At 47.9% G+C, this 21,016-nt stretch overlaps 15 non-coding genes and 3 pseudogenes across 15 annotated transcripts; all 18 read left to right on the top strand.

Moving 5' to 3' along the window:
* Window positions 1-2,948: 2,948 nt before the first annotated feature.
* LOC131738838 (U2 spliceosomal RNA) lies at window positions 2,949-3,081 on the top strand (annotated as a pseudogene).
* A 576-nt stretch (window positions 3,082-3,657) lies between these two features.
* On the top strand, window positions 3,658-3,848 carry LOC131739217 (U2 spliceosomal RNA). Its single transcript, XR_009330384.1, has one exon. It is a non-coding gene; the product is annotated as a U2 spliceosomal RNA (small nuclear RNA).
* Window positions 3,849-4,411: 563 nt separating this feature from the next.
* On the top strand, window positions 4,412-4,602 carry LOC131739240 (U2 spliceosomal RNA). Its single transcript, XR_009330407.1, has one exon. It is a non-coding gene; the product is annotated as a U2 spliceosomal RNA (small nuclear RNA).
* A 576-nt stretch (window positions 4,603-5,178) lies between these two features.
* Window positions 5,179-5,369, top strand: LOC131739216 (U2 spliceosomal RNA). The gene has a single exon (XR_009330383.1). It is a non-coding gene; the product is annotated as a U2 spliceosomal RNA (small nuclear RNA).
* A 574-nt stretch (window positions 5,370-5,943) lies between these two features.
* LOC131738312 (U2 spliceosomal RNA) lies at window positions 5,944-6,134 on the top strand. The gene has a single exon (XR_009329876.1). It is a non-coding gene; the product is annotated as a U2 spliceosomal RNA (small nuclear RNA).
* A 594-nt stretch (window positions 6,135-6,728) lies between these two features.
* Window positions 6,729-6,919, top strand: LOC131738310 (U2 spliceosomal RNA). Its single transcript, XR_009329874.1, has one exon. It is a non-coding gene; the product is annotated as a U2 spliceosomal RNA (small nuclear RNA).
* Window positions 6,920-7,503: 584 nt separating this feature from the next.
* On the top strand, window positions 7,504-7,694 carry LOC131739214 (U2 spliceosomal RNA). Its single transcript, XR_009330381.1, has one exon. It is a non-coding gene; the product is annotated as a U2 spliceosomal RNA (small nuclear RNA).
* A 574-nt stretch (window positions 7,695-8,268) lies between these two features.
* LOC131738309 (U2 spliceosomal RNA) lies at window positions 8,269-8,459 on the top strand. Its single transcript, XR_009329873.1, has one exon. It is a non-coding gene; the product is annotated as a U2 spliceosomal RNA (small nuclear RNA).
* A 594-nt stretch (window positions 8,460-9,053) lies between these two features.
* Window positions 9,054-9,244, top strand: LOC131738308 (U2 spliceosomal RNA). Its single transcript, XR_009329872.1, has one exon. It is a non-coding gene; the product is annotated as a U2 spliceosomal RNA (small nuclear RNA).
* A 584-nt stretch (window positions 9,245-9,828) lies between these two features.
* Window positions 9,829-10,019, top strand: LOC131739213 (U2 spliceosomal RNA). The gene has a single exon (XR_009330380.1). It is a non-coding gene; the product is annotated as a U2 spliceosomal RNA (small nuclear RNA).
* Window positions 10,020-10,593: 574 nt separating this feature from the next.
* Window positions 10,594-10,784, top strand: LOC131738307 (U2 spliceosomal RNA). The gene has a single exon (XR_009329871.1). It is a non-coding gene; the product is annotated as a U2 spliceosomal RNA (small nuclear RNA).
* A 594-nt stretch (window positions 10,785-11,378) lies between these two features.
* LOC131738306 (U2 spliceosomal RNA) lies at window positions 11,379-11,569 on the top strand. Its single transcript, XR_009329870.1, has one exon. It is a non-coding gene; the product is annotated as a U2 spliceosomal RNA (small nuclear RNA).
* Window positions 11,570-12,153: 584 nt separating this feature from the next.
* LOC131739212 (U2 spliceosomal RNA) lies at window positions 12,154-12,344 on the top strand. The gene has a single exon (XR_009330379.1). It is a non-coding gene; the product is annotated as a U2 spliceosomal RNA (small nuclear RNA).
* Window positions 12,345-12,918: 574 nt separating this feature from the next.
* LOC131739211 (U2 spliceosomal RNA) lies at window positions 12,919-13,109 on the top strand. Its single transcript, XR_009330378.1, has one exon. It is a non-coding gene; the product is annotated as a U2 spliceosomal RNA (small nuclear RNA).
* Window positions 13,110-13,703: 594 nt separating this feature from the next.
* LOC131738305 (U2 spliceosomal RNA) lies at window positions 13,704-13,894 on the top strand. Its single transcript, XR_009329869.1, has one exon. It is a non-coding gene; the product is annotated as a U2 spliceosomal RNA (small nuclear RNA).
* A 584-nt stretch (window positions 13,895-14,478) lies between these two features.
* Window positions 14,479-14,669, top strand: LOC131738304 (U2 spliceosomal RNA). The gene has a single exon (XR_009329868.1). It is a non-coding gene; the product is annotated as a U2 spliceosomal RNA (small nuclear RNA).
* A 584-nt stretch (window positions 14,670-15,253) lies between these two features.
* LOC131738538 (U2 spliceosomal RNA) lies at window positions 15,254-15,353 on the top strand (annotated as a pseudogene).
* Window positions 15,354-20,353: 5,000 nt separating this feature from the next.
* On the top strand, window positions 20,354-20,508 carry LOC131738648 (U2 spliceosomal RNA; annotated as a pseudogene).
* The last annotated feature ends 508 nt before the right edge of the window (window positions 20,509-21,016 follow it).

Below are 21,016 nucleotides of genomic sequence, written 5' to 3'. Positions count from 1 at the left end.
GCTTCTTCTTCCAGAAAACGAGGGAGAAGCGGCACTTGATGTCCTCCATGCTCGACAGCAGGGGGAGGATAGTAGAGGATAGTGAGGGAGTGAAAAAAGTGGTAGAGAACTTCTATAGGGACCTGTATAACATCAAAGCTACAGATGACACCCTGATAGAGTGGTTCCTGAGCCAGTTGGAGCCTGACTCAGTGCGGGACGACGAGGAGGAGGAGAAGGACCCAGAACTCACGCTGGAGGAGCTCACCCAGGCGGTTAAGACCATGAACACCGGTAAGACGCCAGGTCCAGATGGCATCCCGGGTGAGTATTACCATCTTTTTTGGGACACGCTAAAAGTCCATTTAGCGGAGGTCTACAGAGCGGTCTACAGGGAGAAGCGGTTGGGCCCTTCTATGCGGGAGAGTGTAATTACTCTCCTTCATAAGAAAGGGGAAGTTAAAGATCTACGGAATTGGCGCCCAATCAGCCTCCTTTGCGTGGACTACAAGATACTAGCCAAAGCTCTGATGCTCCGGCTACAAGTACACCTCCCTTTGGTCATTGGCCCCGACCAGGCTTGTGGCGTCCCAGGGAGGTCCATCACGGATATTTTAATGTTAACAAGGGACATTCTGGCTTATTCTAGAGAACGGAACCATCCCCTCTGCCTGTTCAACCTTGACCAGGAGAAGGCGTTCGATAGGGTAAGCCATGAATATATGTACAAAGTGATGGACCAGGTGAAATTCGCTCCTGGACTTAGGGAGTGGGTTAAAACCATATATACAAACATTAGTACCCGAGTCTTGGTGAACAGGCACCTGACTGGTAAAATATCTATCCAGTCAGGGGTCAGACAGGGTTGCCCACTATCCCCACTGCTATATGTCGTGTGCATTGAACCCCTCCTGCAGGCAATTCGTAGGGATACCAATATAACTGGTTTCCAGCTGCCTGGATCCAACGGGGTCCAGGTCAAAACAACAGCATATATGGACGATGTGTCACTCATTTGCACCAACACATCGTCGGTACCTCGGATTAGTAATATCCTTGAGAAGTACTGCACGGCGACCGGGGCAGTGATTAATAAGTCCAAGAGCGAAGTCTACGTGTCTAAAAATTGGCAGGTAGATAGGGAACTGTCGGACATGTACCCTGTCAAAAAGGACAAAATCAAGATTCTGGGCCTCATTTTCGAGAACAATAGCTCGGGGGCCCAGAGCTGGACGGCGGCCATTAACCAGGTCCGTAAAAAGATTGGCGGATGGAGCACAAGATCCTTAACAATGACGGGTAGAGTATTAATAACAAAGTCTATACTGTTCCCCATCCTCTCTTATGTAGGAAAAATCTTTCCCCCAGACAGGACCACCAAAAAAGTGGTGGACCGCATTATCCACCGCTTTATCTGGGGCAGCAAGATGGAGAGGGTAAAGCGAGCCACCCTGAGTAAAGCCGACAAGAAGGGAGGTAAGGGGGTCCCGGACGTTGTGCAGCTCACCCGAGTGCAGGGGCTCACGCAAACTATCAAGAACATCCAGGCCCTGGACAGGAAGGTATGTTACATGAATCGTTTCTATTTTGCCACCTGTCTCAGGGCCTTGGGCCTCTGCACTATTGATAACACCGTGCCGTACTCCTGGGACCCCCCATTGTATTATAGAACCTTAAGGGACACTATATATAAATTGGGCTTAGTAAAGCAAAATTGGCCTCCTGGGAATACAAGGCTGTAACTAAATATCTTGCCGGTTCCCAGGAAATTGAAAAAGTAGCTACTTTCTCCCTCACCCAAAGCCAAAAAATCTGGGAGAATGTGTCTCACAGCTGCCTCAGTAATGTCCAGAAGGATATAGCATGGAACACCGTCCACAGTGCACTCCCCACTCGAGCGTTCATGTTCAGGAGGGGACTAGCCCAAGTAGAAACATGCCCCTATGCAAAGTGCCGCAAGAGAGAAACACCAGCCCATATCTTCTGGGAGTGTGATGTGGCTGGCAGTGTCTGGCTCTCTGTCTCTGTCTTCCTAAACAGGTTTGCTGACACGGCCAAGATGACCGCTGAGACTGTGCTCTATGGGCCTGCGGGAGGAATCACTACCAGCACAGCTAAGTGCGTTTGGCGTGTCATCAATGTTGTCAAGCAGATCCTGTGGGAAGGCCGTAACGTCTGTGTCTATCACAAGCAGGAGCTAGACACTATCACCACGACCAGAAGGGCACAAACTCTTATCAAGGACTTTGTAATTCTGGACATCCGGACCCTCGGGAAGGACAAGGCCTGCGCGGAGTGGAGGATCGCCGGACTTCAGGACGTGAAGATGGAATGAAGGAAAAAACTGGAACCGCTAGCTCCTAGGAGCGGGACTACGGGGCACCGTTAAGCCATTTATTTATTTTGTCATGCCAGCATTCCGCCCTTTTTAGCTGGCATGACCGTTTTTCAACGGTGCCCTGGTTTTATGTAGTCTTTTTGTTTCAGTTTTATGGACTTTTATTTGATTTACGTTGAATGTTTTATTTGATTTTGTTTTGTTTTGTTTTATGTATCTTTAAGATTTTTAATGTAAACTATTAAAAGTTACATTTTAAGTGTTTTAAAATTTTAGAATTTTAACGCACTGTTTTACACACTGTCCCTTTTCCCCTGTCCCTGTTTTAGTAATATAGTTTTATGTTCACTTTTGAACCTTTTTAGAGAGCACTCCCCGGCCCTCACAAGCACTGGTTTTTTATAGATGGTTCTTTTTTTCCAGTCACTTTTAAAACAGCACAGGTTTTTTTCATGTTGATTTTAATCTGTGTCTGTTTTAACCATGTACAAAGCACAATTGTCTTGGTGTTTTTAAATGTGTTTTAAATGCTTTTAAAACAAAATGTATGTCTGTATGCATGAATGTCATCTTTAAAAGAAATGTAAAATGAATGAAAAAACGAATGGGTGTAAATGTAAAAAAATGTAAAATCTCAATAAAAGAGTATCAGGGGACCATATATTAAATTGATTTTTGGAATCGGGAGATGGAACAGGGGCTTGCTCCGTCCACTCCACGCATCGGCCCGGTATTGCAGTACCTCCGGGAACGGTGCACACCTTTCTCTAACGTTGGTCAAAGTCAGATCTGGATCTCTCCTGTGAGCATTTTGTCTACCCCTGCTGGAGGGAGAGTGCCAGTGTTGATGCAAGTTTTCCCGCCGTTTTACTTCTTTTTTTTTTTCTTTCTCTCTTTCTTTCTCTCTTTCTTTCTCTCTTTCTTTCTTGCTGTCTTTCTTTCTTTTATTCACATGTGGTGATGATGTAGACAGCAGCAGGTTGTTTCCTGGGAGCATGCAGCTAACCAGACAAGTGTGGTGGAACATGTCCCTATGCCAGGACCTTCTTAGCAAGCCAGCCAGCCAGCGAGGCACAGTTGTAGTTACCCAAGGCACCTTGCACAGCATAGCAGCTTGGCATGACTATTTGTAAGACGCACTCCGCCAGTTTATGTTTTGTTTTTGGTGTTATGTGTGTGTTTTTGCTTTGTTTTGTTTTCTCCTGCTTAAATTGCACATTTCCCCTCTGGAAGCAGCAGCCCGTTTTTTTGGGGTCTGCTTGTGCTTGAAATTTTGCACCCACCTTTGAATCCCCCTGTGCCGTCCGGGCTGGGGGGCCCCGGGCAAGGGCCAAGTCGCCATCGCTTCTCGGCCTTTTGGCTAAGATCAAGTGTAGTATCTGTTCTTATCAGTTTAATATCTGATACGTCCCCTATCAGGGGACCATATATTAAATTGATTTTTGGAATCGGGAGATGGAACAGGGGCTTGCTCCGTCCACTCCACGCATCGGCCCGGTATTGCAGTACCTCCGGGAACGGTGCACACCTTTCTCTAACGTTGGTCAAAGTCAGATCTGGATCTCTCCTGTGAGCATTTTGTCTACCCCTGCTGGAGGGAGAGTGCCAGTGTTGATGCAAGTTTTCCCGCCGTTTTACTTCTTTTTTTTTTTTCTTTCTCTTTCTTTCTCTCTTTCTTTCTTGCTGTCTTTCTTTCTTTTATTCACATGTGGTGATGATGTAGACAGCAGCAGGTTGTTTCCTGGGAGCATGCAGCTAACCAGACAAGTGTGGTGGAACATGTCCCTATGCCAGGACCTTCTTAGCAAGCCAGCCAGCCAGCGAGGCACAGTTGTAGTTACCCAAGGCACCTTGCACAGCATAGCAGCTTGGCATGACTATTTGTAAGACGCACTCCGCCAGTTTATGTTTTGTTTTTGGTGTTATGTGTGTGTTTTTGCTTTGTTTTGTTTTCTCCTGCTTAAATTGCACATTTCCCCTCTGGAAGCAGCAGCCCGTTTTTTTGGGGTCTGCTTGTGCTTGAAATTTTGCACCCACCTTTGAATCCCCCTGTGCCGTCCGGGCTGGGGGGCCCCGGGCAAGGGCCAAGTCGCCATCGCTTCTCGGCCTTTTGGCTAAGATCAAGTGTAGTATCTGTTCTTATCAGTTTAATATCTGATACGTCCCCTATCAGGGGACCATATATTAAATTGATTTTTGGAATCGGGAGATGGAACAGGGGCTTGCTCCGTCCACTCCACGCATCGGCCCGGGATTGCAGTACCTCCGGGAACGGTGCACACCTTTCTCTAACGTTGGTCAAAGTCAGATCTGGATCTCTCCTGTGAGCATTTTGTCTACCCCTGCTGGAGGGAGAGTGCCAGTGTTGATGCAAGTTTTCCCGCCGTTTTACTTCTTTTTTCTTTTCTTTCTCTCTTTCTTTCTCTCTTTCTTTCTCTCTTTCTTTCTTGCTGTCTTTCTTTCTTTTATTCACATGTGGTGATGATGTAGACAGCAGCAGGTTGTTTCCTGGGAGCATGCAGCTAACCAGACAAGTGTGGTGGAACATGTCCCTATGCCAGGACCTTCTTAGCAAGCCAGCCAGCCAGCGAGGCACAGTTGTAGTTACCCAAGGCACCTTGCACAGCATAGCAGCTTGGCATGACTATTTGTAAGACGCACTCCGCCAGTTTATGTTTTGTTTTTGGTGTTATGTGTGTGTTTTTGCTTTGTTTTGTTTTCTCCTGCTTAAATTGCACATTTCCCCTCTGGAAGCAGCAGCCCGTTTTTTTGGGGTCTGCTTGTGCTTGAAATTTTGCACCCACCTTTGAATCCCCCTGTGCCGTCCGGGCTGGGGGGCCCCGGGCAAGGGCCAAGTCGCCATCGCTTCTCGGCCTTTTGGCTAAGATCAAGTGTAGTATCTGTTCTTATCAGTTTAATATCTGATACGTCCCCTATCAGGGGACCATATATTAAATTGATTTTTGGAATCGGGAGATGGAACAGGGGCTTGCTCCGTCCACTCCACGCATCGGCCCGGTATTGCAGTACCTCCGGGAACGGTGCACACCTTTCTCTAACGTTGGTCAAAGTCAGATCTGGATCTCTCCTGTGAGCATTTTGTCTACCCCTGCTGGAGGGAGAGTGCCAGTGTTGATGCAAGTTTTCCCGCCGTTTTACTTCTTTTTTCTTTTCTTTCTCTCTTTCTTTCTCTCTTTCTCTCTTTCTTTCTCTCTTTCTTTCTTGCTGTCTTTCTTTCTTTTATTCACATGTGGTGATGATGTAGACAGCAGCAGGTTGTTTCCTGGGAGCATGCAGCTAACCAGACAAGTGTGGTGGAACATGTCCCTATGCCAGGACCTTCAGCCAGCCAGCGAGGCACAGTTGTAGTTACCCAAGGCACCTTGCACAGCATAGCAGCTTGGCATGACTATTTGTAAGACGCACTCCGCCAGTTTATGTTTTGTTTTTGGTGTTATGTGTGTGTTTTTGCTTTGTTTTGTTTTCTCCTGCTTAAATTGCACATTTCCCCTCTGGAAGCAGCAGCCCGTTTTTTTGGGGTCTGCTTGTGCTTGAAATTTTGCACCCACCTTTGAATCCCCCTGTGCCGTCCGGGCTGGGGGGCCCCGGGCAAGGGCCAAGTCGCCATCGCTTCTCGGCCTTTTGGCTAAGATGAAGTGTAGTATCTGTTCTTATCAGTTTAATATCTGATACGTCCCCTATCAGGGGACCATATATTAAATTGATTTTTGGAATCGGGAGATGGAACAGGGGCTTGCTCCGTCCACTCCACGCATCGGCCCGGTATTGCAGTACCTCCGGGAACGGTGCACACCTTTCTCTAACGTTGGTCAAAGTCAGATCTGGATCTCTCCTGTGAGCATTTTGTCTACCCCTGCTGGAGGGAGAGTGCCAGTGTTGATGCAAGTTTTCCCGCCGTTTTACTTCTTTTTTTTTCTTTCTTTCTTTCTTTCTCTCTTTCTTTCTCTCTTTCTCTCTTTCTTTCTCTCTTTCTTTCTTGCTGTCTTTCTTTCTTTTATTCACATGTGGTGATGATGTAGACAGCAGCAGGTTGTTTCCTGGGAGCATGCAGCTAACCAGACAAGTGTGGTGGAACATGTCCCTATGCCAGGACCTTCTTAGCAAGCCAGCCAGCCAGCGAGGCACAGTTGTAGTTACCCAAGGCACCTTGCACAGCATAGCAGCTTGGCATGACTATTTGTAAGACGCACTCCGCCAGTTTATGTTTTGTTTTTGGTGTTATGTGTGTGTTTTTGCTTTGTTTTGTTTTCTCCTGCTTAAATTGCACATTTCCCCTCTGGAAGCAGCAGCCCGTTTTTTTGGGGTCTGCTTGTGCTTGAAATTTTGCACCCACCTTTGAATCCCCCTGTGCCGTCCGGGCTGGGGGGCCCCGGGCAAGGGCCAAGTCGCCATCGCTTCTCGGCCTTTTGGCTAAGATGAAGTGTAGTATCTGTTCTTATCAGTTTAATATCTGATACGTCCCCTATCAGGGGACCATATATTAAATTGATTTTTGGAATCGGGAGATGGAACAGGGGCTTGCTCCGTCCACTCCACGCATCGGCCCGGTATTGCAGTACCTCCGGGAACGGTGCACACCTTTCTCTAACGTTGGTCAAAGTCAGATCTGGATCTCTCCTGTGAGCATTTTGTCTACCCCTGCTGGAGGGAGAGTGCCAGTGTTGATGCAAGTTTTCCCGCCGTTTTACTTCTTTTTTTTTTTCTTTCTCTCTTTCTTTCTCTCTTTCTCTCTTTCTTTCTCTCTTTCTTTCTTGCTGTCTTTCTTTCTTTTATTCACATGTGGTGATGATGTAGACAGCAGCAGGTTGTTTCCTGGGAGCATGCAGCTAACCAGACAAGTGTGGTGGAACATGTCCCTATGCCAGGACCTTCTTAGCAAGCCAGCCAGCCAGCGAGGCACAGTTGTAGTTACCCAAGGCACCTTGCACAGCATAGCAGCTTGGCATGACTATTTGTAAGACGCACTCCGCCAGTTTATGTTTTGTTTTTGGTGTTATGTGTGTGTTTTTGCTTTGTTTTGTTTTCTCCTGCTTAAATTGCACATTTCCCCTCTGGAAGCAGCAGCCCGTTTTTTTGGGGTCTGCTTGTGCTTGAAATTTTGCACCCACCTTTGAATCCCCCTGTGCCGTCCGGGCTGGGGGGCCCCGGGCAAGGGCCAAGTCGCCATCGCTTCTCGGCCTTTTGGCTAAGATCAAGTGTAGTATCTGTTCTTATCAGTTTAATATCTGATACGTCCCCTATCAGGGGACCATATATTAAATTGATTTTTGGAATCGGGAGATGGAACAGGGGCTTGCTCCGTCCACTCCACGCATCGGCCCGGTATTGCAGTACCTCCGGGAACGGTGCACACCTTTCTCTAACGTTGGTCAAAGTCAGATCTGGATCTCTCCTGTGAGCATTTTGTCTACCCCTGCTGGAGGGAGAGTGCCAGTGTTGATGCAAGTTTTCCCGCCGTTTTACTTCTTTTTTCTTTTCTTTCTCTCTTTCTTTCTCTCTTTCTCTCTTTCTTTCTCTCTTTCTTTCTTGCTGTCTTTCTTTCTTTTATTCACATGTGGTGATGATGTAGACAGCAGCAGGTTGTTTCCTGGGAGCATGCAGCTAACCAGACAAGTGTGGTGGAACATGTCCCTATGCCAGGACCTTCAGCCAGCCAGCGAGGCACAGTTGTAGTTACCCAAGGCACCTTGCACAGCATAGCAGCTTGGCATGACTATTTGTAAGACGCACTCCGCCAGTTTATGTTTTGTTTTTGGTGTTATGTGTGTGTTTTTGCTTTGTTTTGTTTTCTCCTGCTTAAATTGCACATTTCCCCTCTGGAAGCAGCAGCCCGTTTTTTTGGGGTCTGCTTGTGCTTGAAATTTTGCACCCACCTTTGAATCCCCCTGTGCCGTCCGGGCTGGGGGGCCCCGGGCAAGGGCCAAGTCGCCATCGCTTCTCGGCCTTTTGGCTAAGATGAAGTGTAGTATCTGTTCTTATCAGTTTAATATCTGATACGTCCCCTATCAGGGGACCATATATTAAATTGATTTTTGGAATCGGGAGATGGAACAGGGGCTTGCTCCGTCCACTCCACGCATCGGCCCGGTATTGCAGTACCTCCGGGAACGGTGCACACCTTTCTCTAACGTTGGTCAAAGTCAGATCTGGATCTCTCCTGTGAGCATTTTGTCTACCCCTGCTGGAGGGAGAGTGCCAGTGTTGATGCAAGTTTTCCCGCCGTTTTACTTCTTTTTTTTTCTTTCTTTCTTTCTTTCTCTCTTTCTTTCTCTCTTTCTCTCTTTCTTTCTCTCTTTCTTTCTTGCTGTCTTTCTTTCTTTTATTCACATGTGGTGATGATGTAGACAGCAGCAGGTTGTTTCCTGGGAGCATGCAGCTAACCAGACAAGTGTGGTGGAACATGTCCCTATGCCAGGACCTTCTTAGCAAGCCAGCCAGCCAGCGAGGCACAGTTGTAGTTACCCAAGGCACCTTGCACAGCATAGCAGCTTGGCATGACTATTTGTAAGACGCACTCCGCCAGTTTATGTTTTGTTTTTGGTGTTATGTGTGTGTTTTTGCTTTGTTTTGTTTTCTCCTGCTTAAATTGCACATTTCCCCTCTGGAAGCAGCAGCCCGTTTTTTTGGGGTCTGCTTGTGCTTGAAATTTTGCACCCACCTTTGAATCCCCCTGTGCCGTCCGGGCTGGGGGGCCCCGGGCAAGGGCCAAGTCGCCATCGCTTCTCGGCCTTTTGGCTAAGATGAAGTGTAGTATCTGTTCTTATCAGTTTAATATCTGATACGTCCCCTATCAGGGGACCATATATTAAATTGATTTTTGGAATCGGGAGATGGAACAGGGGCTTGCTCCGTCCACTCCACGCATCGGCCCGGTATTGCAGTACCTCCGGGAACGGTGCACACCTTTCTCTAACGTTGGTCAAAGTCAGATCTGGATCTCTCCTGTGAGCATTTTGTCTACCCCTGCTGGAGGGAGAGTGCCAGTGTTGATGCAAGTTTTCCCGCCGTTTTACTTCTTTTTTTTTTTCTTTCTCTCTTTCTTTCTCTCTTTCTCTCTTTCTTTCTCTCTTTCTTTCTTGCTGTCTTTCTTTCTTTTATTCACATGTGGTGATGATGTAGACAGCAGCAGGTTGTTTCCTGGGAGCATGCAGCTAACCAGACAAGTGTGGTGGAACATGTCCCTATGCCAGGACCTTCTTAGCAAGCCAGCCAGCCAGCGAGGCACAGTTGTAGTTACCCAAGGCACCTTGCACAGCATAGCAGCTTGGCATGACTATTTGTAAGACGCACTCCGCCAGTTTATGTTTTGTTTTTGGTGTTATGTGTGTGTTTTTGCTTTGTTTTGTTTTCTCCTGCTTAAATTGCACATTTCCCCTCTGGAAGCAGCAGCCCGTTTTTTTGGGGTCTGCTTGTGCTTGAAATTTTGCACCCACCTTTGAATCCCCCTGTGCCGTCCGGGCTGGGGGGCCCCGGGCAAGGGCCAAGTCGCCATCGCTTCTCGGCCTTTTGGCTAAGATCAAGTGTAGTATCTGTTCTTATCAGTTTAATATCTGATACGTCCCCTATCAGGGGACCATATATTAAATTGATTTTTGGAATCGGGAGATGGAACAGGGGCTTGCTCCGTCCACTCCACGCATCGGCCCGGTATTGCAGTACCTCCGGGAACGGTGCACACCTTTCTCTAACGTTGGTCAAAGTCAGATCTGGATCTCTCCTGTGAGCATTTTGTCTACCCCTGCTGGAGGGAGAGTGCCAGTGTTGATGCAAGTTTTCCCGCCGTTTTACTTCTTTTTTCTTTTCTTTCTCTCTTTCTTTCTCTCTTTCTCTCTTTCTTTCTCTCTTTCTTTCTTGCTGTCTTTCTTTCTTTTATTCACATGTGGTGATGATGTAGACAGCAGCAGGTTGTTTCCTGGGAGCATGCAGCTAACCAGACAAGTGTGGTGGAACATGTCCCTATGCCAGGACCTTCAGCCAGCCAGCGAGGCACAGTTGTAGTTACCCAAGGCACCTTGCACAGCATAGCAGCTTGGCATGACTATTTGTAAGACGCACTCCGCCAGTTTATGTTTTGTTTTTGGTGTTATGTGTGTGTTTTTGCTTTGTTTTGTTTTCTCCTGCTTAAATTGCACATTTCCCCTCTGGAAGCAGCAGCCCGTTTTTTTGGGGTCTGCTTGTGCTTGAAATTTTGCACCCACCTTTGAATCCCCCTGTGCCGTCCGGGCTGGGGGGCCCCGGGCAAGGGCCAAGTCGCCATCGCTTCTCGGCCTTTTGGCTAAGATGAAGTGTAGTATCTGTTCTTATCAGTTTAATATCTGATACGTCCCCTATCAGGGGACCATATATTAAATTGATTTTTGGAATCGGGAGATGGAACAGGGGCTTGCTCCGTCCACTCCACGCATCGGCCCGGTATTGCAGTACCTCCGGGAACGGTGCACACCTTTCTCTAACGTTGGTCAAAGTCAGATCTGGATCTCTCCTGTGAGCATTTTGTCTACCCCTGCTGGAGGGAGAGTGCCAGTGTTGATGCAAGTTTTCCCGCCGTTTTACTTCTTTTTTTTTCTTTCTTTCTTTCTTTCTCTCTTTCTTTCTCTCTTTCTCTCTTTCTTTCTCTCTTTCTTTCTTGCTGTCTTTCTTTCTTTTATTCACATGTGGTGATGATGTAGACAGCAGCAGGTTGTTTCCTGGGAGCATGCAGCTAACCAGACAAGTGTGGTGGAACATGTCCCTATGCCAGGACCTTCTTAGCAAGCCAGCCAGCCAGCGAGGCACAGTTGTAGTTACCCAAGGCACCTTGCACAGCATAGCAGCTTGGCATGACTATTTGTAAGACGCACTCCGCCAGTTTATGTTTTGTTTTTGGTGTTATGTGTGTGTTTTTGCTTTGTTTTGTTTTCTCCTGCTTAAATTGCACATTTCCCCTCTGGAAGCAGCAGCCCGTTTTTTTGGGGTCTGCTTGTGCTTGAAATTTTGCACCCACCTTTGAATCCCCCTGTGCCGTCCGGGCTGGGGGGCCCCGGGCAAGGGCCAAGTCGCCATCGCTTCTCGGCCTTTTGGCTAAGATGAAGTGTAGTATCTGTTCTTATCAGTTTAATATCTGATACGTCCCCTATCAGGGGACCATATATTAAATTGATTTTTGGAATCGGGAGATGGAACAGGGGCTTGCTCCGTCCACTCCACGCATCGGCCCGGTATTGCAGTACCTCCGGGAACGGTGCACACCTTTCTCTAACGTTGGTCAAAGTCAGATCTGGATCTCTCCTGTGAGCATTTTGTCTACCCCTGCTGGAGGGAGAGTGCCAGTGTTGATGCAAGTTTTCCCGCCGTTTTACTTCTTTTTTTTTTTCTTTCTCTCTTTCTTTCTCTCTTTCTCTCTTTCTTTCTCTCTTTCTTTCTTGCTGTCTTTCTTTCTTTTATTCACATGTGGTGATGATGTAGACAGCAGCAGGTTGTTTCCTGGGAGCATGCAGCTAACCAGACAAGTGTGGTGGAACATGTCCCTATGCCAGGACCTTCTTAGCAAGCCAGCCAGCCAGCGAGGCACAGTTGTAGTTACCCAAGGCACCTTGCACAGCATAGCAGCTTGGCATGACTATTTGTAAGACGCACTCCGCCAGTTTATGTTTTGTTTTTGGTGTTATGTGTGTGTTTTTGCTTTGTTTTGTTTTCTCCTGCTTAAATTGCACATTTCCCCTCTGGAAGCAGCAGCCCGTTTTTTTGGGGTCTGCTTGTGCTTGAAATTTTGCACCCACCTTTGAATCCCCCTGTGCCGTCCGGGCTGGGGGGCCCCGGGCAAGGGCCAAGTCGCCATCGCTTCTCGGCCTTTTGGCTAAGATCAAGTGTAGTATCTGTTCTTATCAGTTTAATATCTGATACGTCCCCTATCAGGGGACCATATATTAAATTGATTTTTGGAATCGGGAGATGGAACAGGGGCTTGCTCCGTCCACTCCACGCATCGGCCCGGTATTGCAGTACCTCCGGGAACGGTGCACACCTTTCTCTAACGTTGGTCAAAGTCAGATCTGGATCTCTCCTGTGAGCATTTTGTCTACCCCTGCTGGAGGGAGAGTGCCAGTGTTGATGCAAGTTTTCCCGCCGTTTTACTTCTTTTTTCTTTTCTTTCTCTCTTTCTTTCTCTCTTTCTCTCTTTCTTTCTCTCTTTCTTTCTTGCTGTCTTTCTTTCTTTTATTCACATGTGGTGATGATGTAGACAGCAGCAGGTTGTTTCCTGGGAGCATGCAGCTAACCAGACAAGTGTGGTGGAACATGTCCCTATGCCAGGACCTTCAGCCAGCCAGCGAGGCACAGTTGTAGTTACCCAAGGCACCTTGCACAGCATAGCAGCTTGGCATGACTATTTGTAAGACGCACTCCGCCAGTTTATGTTTTGTTTTTGGTGTTATGTGTGTGTTTTTGCTTTGTTTTGTTTTCTCCTGCTTAAATTGCACATTTCCCCTCTGGAAGCAGCAGCCCGTTTTTTTGGGGTCTGCTTGTGCTTGAAATTTTGCACCCACCTTTGAATCCCCCTGTGCCGTCCGGGCTGGGGGGCCCCGGGCAAGGGCCAAGTCGCCATCGCTTCTCGGCCTTTTGGCTAAGATCAAGTGTAGTATCTGTTCTTATCAGTTTAATATCTGATACGTCCCCTATCAGGGGACCATATATTAAATTGATTTTTGGAATCGGGAGATGGAACAGGGGCTTGCTCCGTCCACTCCACGCATCGGCCCGGTATTGCAGTACCTCCGGGAACGGTGCACACCTTTCTCTAACGTTGGTCAAAGTCAGATCTGGATCTCTCCTGTGAGCATTTTGTCTACCCCTGCTGGAGGGAGAGTGCCAGTGTTGATGCAAGTTTTCCCGCCGTTTTACTTCTTTTTTTTTCTTTCTTTCTTTCTTTCTCTCTTTCTTTCTCTCTTTCTCTCTTTCTTTCTCTCTTTCTTTCTTGCTGTCTTTCTTTCTTTTATTCACATGTGGTGATGATGTAGACAGCAGCAGGTTGTTTCCTGGGAGCATGCAGCTAACCAGACAAGTGTGGTGGAACATGTCCCTATGCCAGGACCTTCTTAGCAAGCCAGCCAGCCAGCGAGGCACAGTTGTAGTTACCCAAGGCACCTTGCACAGCATAGCAGCTTGGCATGACTATTTGTAAGACGCACTCCGCCAGTTTATGTTTTGTTTTTGGTGTTATGTGTGTGTTTTTGCTTTGTTTTGTTTTCTCCTGCTTAAATTGCACATTTCCCCTCTGGAAGCAGCAGCCCGTTTTTTTGGGGTCTGCTTGTGCTTGAAATTTTGCACCCACCTTTGAATCCCCCTGTGCCGTCCGGGCTGGGGGGCCCCGGGCAAGGGCCAAGTCGCCATCGCTTCTCGGCCTTTTGGCTAAGATGAAGTGTAGTATCTGTTCTTATCAGTTTAATATCTGATACGTCCCCTATCAGGGGACCATATATTAAATTGATTTTTGGAATCGGGAGATGGAACAGGGGCTTGCTCCGTCCACTCCACGCATCGGCCCGGTATTGCAGTACCTCCGGGAACGGTGCACACCTTTCTCTAACGTTGGTCAAAGTCAGATCTGGATCTCTCCTGTGAGCATTTTGTCTACCCCTGCTGGAGGGAGAGTGCCAGTGTTGATGCAAGTTTTCCCGCCGTTTTACTTCTTTTTTTTTTTCTTTCTCTCTTTCTTTCTCTCTTTCTCTCTTTCTTTCTCTCTTTCTTTCTTGCTGTCTTTCTTTCTTTTATTCACATGTGGTGATGATGTAGACAGCAGCAGGTTGTTTCCTGGGAGCATGCAGCTAACCAGACAAGTGTGGTGGAACATGTCCCTATGCCAGGACCTTCTTAGCAAGCCAGCCAGCCAGCGAGGCACAGTTGTAGTTACCCAAGGCACCTTGCACAGCATAGCAGCTTGGCATGACTATTTGTAAGACGCACTCCGCCAGTTTATGTTTTGTTTTTGGTGTTATGTGTGTGTTTTTGCTTTGTTTTGTTTTCTCCTGCTTAAATTGCACATTTCCCCTCTGGAAGCAGCAGCCCGTTTTTTTGGGGTCTGCTTGTGCTTGAAATTTTGCACCCACCTTTGAATCCCCCTGTGCCGTCCGGGCTGGGGGGCCCCGGGCAAGGGCCAAGTCGCCATCGCTTCTCGGCCTTTTGGCTAAGATGAAGTGTAGTATCTGTTCTTATCAGTTTAATATCTGATACGTCCCCTATCAGGGGACCATATATTAAATTGATTTTTGGAATCGGGAGATGGAACAGGGGCTTGCTCCGTCCACTCCACGCATCGGCCCGGTATTGCAGTACCTCCGGGAACGGTGCACACCTTTCTCTAACGTTGGTCAAAGTCAGATCTGGATCTCTCCTGTGAGCATTTTGTCTACCCCTGCTGGAGGGAGAGTGCCAGTGTTGATGCAAGTTTTCCCGCCGTTTTACTTCTTTTTTTTTTTCTTTCTCTCTTTCTTTCTCTCTTTCTCTCTTTCTTTCTCTCTTTCTTTCTTGCTGTCTTTCTTTCTTTTATTCACATGTGGTGATGATGTAGACAGCAGCAGGTTGTTTCCTGGGAGCATGCAGCTAACCAGACAAGTGTGGTGGAACATGTCCCTATGCCAGGACCTTCTTAGCAAGCCAGCCAGCCAGCGAGGCACAGTTGTAGTTACCCAAGGCACCTTGCACAGCATAGCAGCTTGGCATGACTATTTGTAAGACGCACTCCGCCAGTTTATGTTTTGTTTTTGGTGTTATGTGTGTGTTTTTGCTTTGTTTTGTTTTCTCCTGCTTAAATTGCACATTTCCCCTCTGGAAGCAGCAGCCAGTTTTTTTGGGGTCTGCTTGTGGTTGAAATTTTGCACCCACCTTTGAATCCCCCTGTGCCGTCCGGGCTGGGGGGCCCCGGGCAAGGGCCAAGTCGCCATCGCTTCTCGGCCTTTTGGCTAAGATCAAGTGTAGTATCTGTTCTTATCAGTTTAATATCTGATACGTCCCCTATCAGGGGACCCAGCAGCGACCCCCCCCTGAGTAGGGCCCTCTCAGCGCCAGCACTCCCCCTCGGCTCTCGTTATGACGCCATAAGGATTGATTCCGTGGGGGAGGAAAGCGAAAGCGACAGTGAAAGTGAGAGTGAGAAGGAGGGGAAGGGAGTGAAGAACCAGCAGAGGGTGGGGAAAAGAAAGGGTAGAGACGAGGGGGGGAAAAAAAAGAAGATCAGGATCAAAGACAGCAAGTTGCAGGTGGCCCCCATAGATCCAAAACCAGCTAATGTCCACACAAAGTCCCCAGTCTTGCCCTCGCAGGCAGAGACGGAGGCGAGTGGGACGGCTATACTGCCGCCTAGTGGGCAGGTAGCAGCCAGCCAGGGCATCCCCAGCCAGCCTTCCCAGTTGTTGGCACAAACCCTAGCACACCTCGCAGAAGAGGTGTTCACTAATGCACCGAGGGAGAGGTCGGGGTCAACACCTTCCCTGACCAGCAGTACCTCGGTAGCAATGACCCTCTTCAAGCGAAGGGCCTCCCTTCAAAGCACCCCCTCCCTTGTATGGGCAAAACCAGGGGCCCCCTAGAGGTCCTCCTAGATACAGCACTGGAGGACATGGGAATACCCCTGGACGCGGTAAGCCAGAAGTCTGCTAACAGCTCCAACTCAACAGACGGTAACAGCCAAAGAATGCTGTCTGTCATAACCCCCCCCCAGGACAAAGCTGACCCACACGTTCCGAGGGGCCCTGAGCAAGTTCCACCAGACTTACCTTGTGGGGAGTTGAATAGCCCCAACAACTCCACGTACTGTGCATATAAAGACGGTGCCTTCTTGGACGAGGCAGCAGTGAGTACCTTCTCAGGGGTGATGGGAGTTGCAAATAAGCCCAAGCCCCCTCGAAGCAAGCGTAGAGCTAAGAGTAGGAAGAGTGTCCCGACCTCCCAATCATAGTCGCTATGGGGTGGACGCAGCGACTCCTTTTCTTGTTAGCTACCCTGATGGCCCTGATATGTGTGTCTGTTAATGTCAGGAGCATCAGGGAGACACAAAAAAGATTTGATGTACTAAACTATCTAGCTAACTTGAAAGCAGATCTCATCTTTCTGCAGGAGTGTGGTATTTCGTCGAGCCCTGATTATAGGGACCTGAAGGAGAGTTGGACCCTGGGGGACTCCTTCTGGTCGGGCTCCAACATAGCCAGAGCTGACGGAGTAGGTATCCTGTTTAAAAACCCATTTATTACCTCCCGCAGCAGCAGGGAGGTAGAACCTGGTAGAATTCTGAGCGTGGATGTGACATACAACAACACTCCCCTCAGACTGGTCAATGTCTACGCACCCACTAACCAAAACGAAAGAGTTCAATTTTTTCCACAGCTGCGTCCACTCCTGCTGGGGAACGTACCCGTCATCGTGTCAGGTGACTTCAATTGTGCTCTGAGGGACGTAGACCGGAGCAGGCCACGCAACGACCGCTCTAGTAGAGTTTTGTCCTCCGTAATATTTGATTTCTCCCTGTGTGATGCAGGTAAGGACCTGGTGCCTCCCTTTACCTGGGTGAGCTCATCTGGGACCTCCTTCTCCCGTATAGATCTCGTCCTGCATACCAGCTCCCTTACGAAGACGGCAGTAGACACCCAGGCCGTCTTCTTCTCTGACCATAGGCTCCTGCAGGTAACATTGCAGGTCCCTCAGACCTCCCAGATGGGGTCAGGGGTTTGGAAATTAAACACTTCCTTACTCGATGACCCCTCCATAGCTGCAGCCTATAAGAGCAGGCTTGTTGAGTGGACCACTTTGCGTGACCTATTCAACTCCCCTATAGAGTGGTGGGAGATGGTCAAAATGAGAACTAAGGGTTATTTCATAGCAGCAGGCAAGAGGAAAGCAAAAGAAAGGAGGGCCAAATATAAACACCTGAATGCTGCCCTCCAGCGTCTGAGCCTGCTTCAGCTTCGGGGGTTCCCTGTAAGCGACGAGATAGCCCAGACCAAGCTAGATCTTTCAGTGCTTTGTAGGGAGGAACAACGAAAGGTCATGCACAATGCAAAAGTGCAAAAAATGGAGGAAGACGAAAAGTGTACTCGCTTCTTCTTCCAGAAAACGAGGGAGAAGCGGCACTTGATGTCCTCCATGCTCGACAGCAGGGGGAGGATAGTAGAGGATAGTGAGGGAGTGAAAAAAGTGGTAGAGAACTTCTATAGGGACCTGTATAACATCAAAGCTACAGATGACACCCTGATAGAGTGGTTCCTGAGCCAGTTGGAGCCTGACTCAGTGCGGGACGACGAGGAGGAGGAGAAGGACCCAGAACTCACGCTGGAGGAGCTCACCCAGGCGGTTAAGACCATGAACACCGGTAAGACGCCAGGTCCAGATGGCATCCCGGGTGAGTATTACCATCTTTTTTGGGACACGCTAAAAGTCCATTTAGCGGAGGTCTACAGAGCGGTCTACAGGGAGAAGCGGTTGGGCCCTTCTATGCGGGAGAGTGTAATTACTCTCCTTCATAAGAAAGGGGAAGTTAAAGATCTACGGAATTGGCGCCCAATCAGCCTCCTTTGCGTGGATTACAAGATACTAGCCAAAGCTCTGATGCTCCGGCTACAAGTACACCTCCCTTTGGTCATTGGCCCCGACCAGGCTTGTGGCGTCCCAGGGAGGTCCATCACGGATATTTTAATGTTAACAAGGGACATTCTGGCTTATTCTAGAGAACGGAACCATCCCCTCTGCCTGTTCAACCTTGACCAGGAGAAGGCGTTCGATAGGGTAAGCCATGAATATATGTACAAAGTGATGGACCAGATGAAATTCGCTCCTGGACTTAGGGAGTGGGTTAAAACCATCTATACAAACATTAGTACCCGAGTCTTGGTGAACAGGCACCTGACTGGTAAAATATCTATCCAGTCAGGGGTCAGACAGGGTTGCCCACTATCCCCACTGCTATATGTCGTGTGCATTGAACCCCTCCTGCAGGCAATTCGTAGGGATACCAATATAACTGGTTTCCAGCTGCCTGGATCCAACGGGGTCCAGGTCAAAACAACAGCATATATGGACGATGTGTCACTCATTTGCACCAACACATCGTCGGTACCTCGGATTAGTAATATCCTTGAGAAGTACTGCACGGCGACCGGGGCAGTGATTAATAAGTCCAAGAGCGAAGTCTACGTGTCTAAAAATTGGCAGGTAGATAGGGAACTGTCGGACATGTACCCTGTCAAAAAGGACAAAATCAAGATTCTGGGCCTCATTTTCGAGAACAATAGCTCGGGGGCCCAGAGCTGGACGGCGGCCATTAACCAGGTCCGTAAAAAGATTGGCGGATGGAGCACAAGATCCTTAACAATGACGGGTAGAGTATTAATAACCAAGTCTATACTGTTCCCCATCCTCTCTTATGTAGGAAAAATCTTTCCCCCAGACAGGACCACCAAAAAAGTGGTGGACCGCATTATCCACCGCTTTATCTGGGGCAGCAAGATGGAGAGGGTAAAGCGAGCCACTCTGAGTAAAGCCGACAAGAAGGGAGGTAAGGGGGTCCCGGACGTTGTGCAGCTCACCCGAGTGCAGGGGCTCACGCAAACTATCAAGAACATCCAGGCCCTGGACAGGAAGGTATGTTACATGAATCGTTTCTATTTTGCCACCTGTCTCAGGGCCTTGGGCCTCTGCACTATTGATAACACCGTGCCGTACTCCTGGGACCCCCCATTGTATTATAGAACCTTAAGGGACACTATATATAAATTGGGCTTAGATAAAGCAAAATTGGCCTCCTGGGAATACAAGGCTGTAACTAAATATCTTGCCGGTTCCCAGGAAATTGAAAAAGTAGCTACTTTCTCCCTCACCCAAAGCCAAAAAATCTGGGAGAATGTGTCTCACAGCTGCCTCAGTAATGTCCAGAAGGATATAGCATGGAACACCGTCCACAGTGCACTCCCCACTCGAGCGTTCATGTTCAGGAGGGGACTAGCCCAAGTAGAAACATGCCCCTATGCAAAGTGCCGCAAGAGAGAAACACCAGCCCATATCTTCTGGGAGTGTGATGTGGCTGGCAGTGTCTGGCTCTCTGTCTCTGTCTTCCTAAACAGGTTTGCTGACACGGCCAAGATGACCGCTGAGACTGTGCTCTATGGGCCTGCGGGAGGAATCACTACCAGCACAGCTAAGTGCGTTTGGCGTGTCATCAATGTTGTCAAGCAGATCCTGTGGGAAGGCCGTAACGTCTGTGTCTATCACAAGCAGGAGCTAGACACTATCACCACGACCAGAAGGGCACAAACTCTTATCAAGGACTTTGTAATTCTGGACATCCGGACCCTCGGGAAGGACAAGGCCTGCGCGGAGTGGAGGATCGCCGGACTTCAGGACGTGAAGATGGAATAAAGGAAAAAACTGGAACCGCTAGCTCCTAGGAGCGGGACTACGGGGCACCGCTAAGCCTTTTATTTATTTTGTCATGCCAGCATTCCGCCCTTTTTAGCTGGCATGACCGTTTTTGAACGGTGCCCTGGTTTTATGTAGTCTTTTTGTTTCAGTTTTATGGATTTTGATTTGATTTATTTTGAATGTTTTATTTGATTTTGTTTTGTTTTGTTTTATGTATCTTTAAGATTTTTAATGTAAACTATTAAAAGTTACATTTTAAGTGTTTTAAAATTTTAGAATTTTAACTCACTGTTTCATACACTGTCCCTTTTCCCCTGTCCCTGTTTTAGTAATATAGTTTTATGTTCACTTTTGAACCTTTTTAGAGAGCACTCCCCGGCCCTCACAAGCACTGGTTTTTTATAGATGGTTCTTTTTTTCCAGTCACTTTTAAAGCAGCACAGGTTTTTTTCATGTTGATTTTAATCTGTGTCTGTTTTAACCATGTACAAAGCACAATTGTCTTGGTGTTTTTAAATGTATTTTAAATGCTTTTAAAACAAAATGTATGTCTGTATGCATGAATGTCATCTTTAAAAGAAATGTAAAATGAATGAAAAAACGAATGGGTGTAAATGTAAAAAAAAATGTAAAATCTCAATAAAAGAGTATTAATATCTGATACGTCCCCTATCAGGGGACCATATATTAAATTGATTTTTGGAATCGGGAGATGGAACAGGGGCTTGCTCCGTCCACTCCACGCATCGGCCCGGTATTGCAGTACCTCCGGGAACGGTGCACACCTTTCTCTAACGTTGGTCAAAGTCAGATCTGGATCTCTCCTGTGAGCATTTTGTCTACCCCTGCTGGAGGGAGAGTGCCAGTGTTGATGCAAGTTTTCCCGCCGTTTTACTTATTTTTTTTTCTTTCTCTCTTTCTTTCTCTCTTTCTCTCTTTCTTTCTCTCTTTCTTTCTTGCTGTCTTTCTTTCTTTTATTCACATGTGGTGATGATGTAGACAGCAGTAGGTTGTTTCCTGGGAGCATGCAGCTAACCAGACAAGTGTGGTGGAACATGTCCCTATGCCAGGACCTTCTTAGCAAGCCAGCCAGCCAGCGAGGCACAGTTGTAGTTACCCAAGGCACCTTGCACAGCATAGCAGCTTGGCATGACTATTTGTAGACGCACTCCGCCAGTTTATGTTTTGTTTTTGGTGTTATGTGTGTGTTTTTGCTTTGTTTTGTTTTCTCCTGCTTAAATTGCACATTTCCCCTCTGGAAGCAGCAGCCCGTTTTTTGGGGGTCTGCTTGTGCTT

The sequence above is a fragment of the Acipenser ruthenus genome, chromosome 10 (assembly GCF_902713425.1).
Source record: "Acipenser ruthenus chromosome 10, fAciRut3.2 maternal haplotype, whole genome shotgun sequence".
Lineage (NCBI taxonomy): Eukaryota > Metazoa > Chordata > Actinopteri > Acipenseriformes > Acipenseridae > Acipenser > Acipenser ruthenus.
This window is presented reverse-complemented; position numbering and strand designations above follow the sequence as displayed.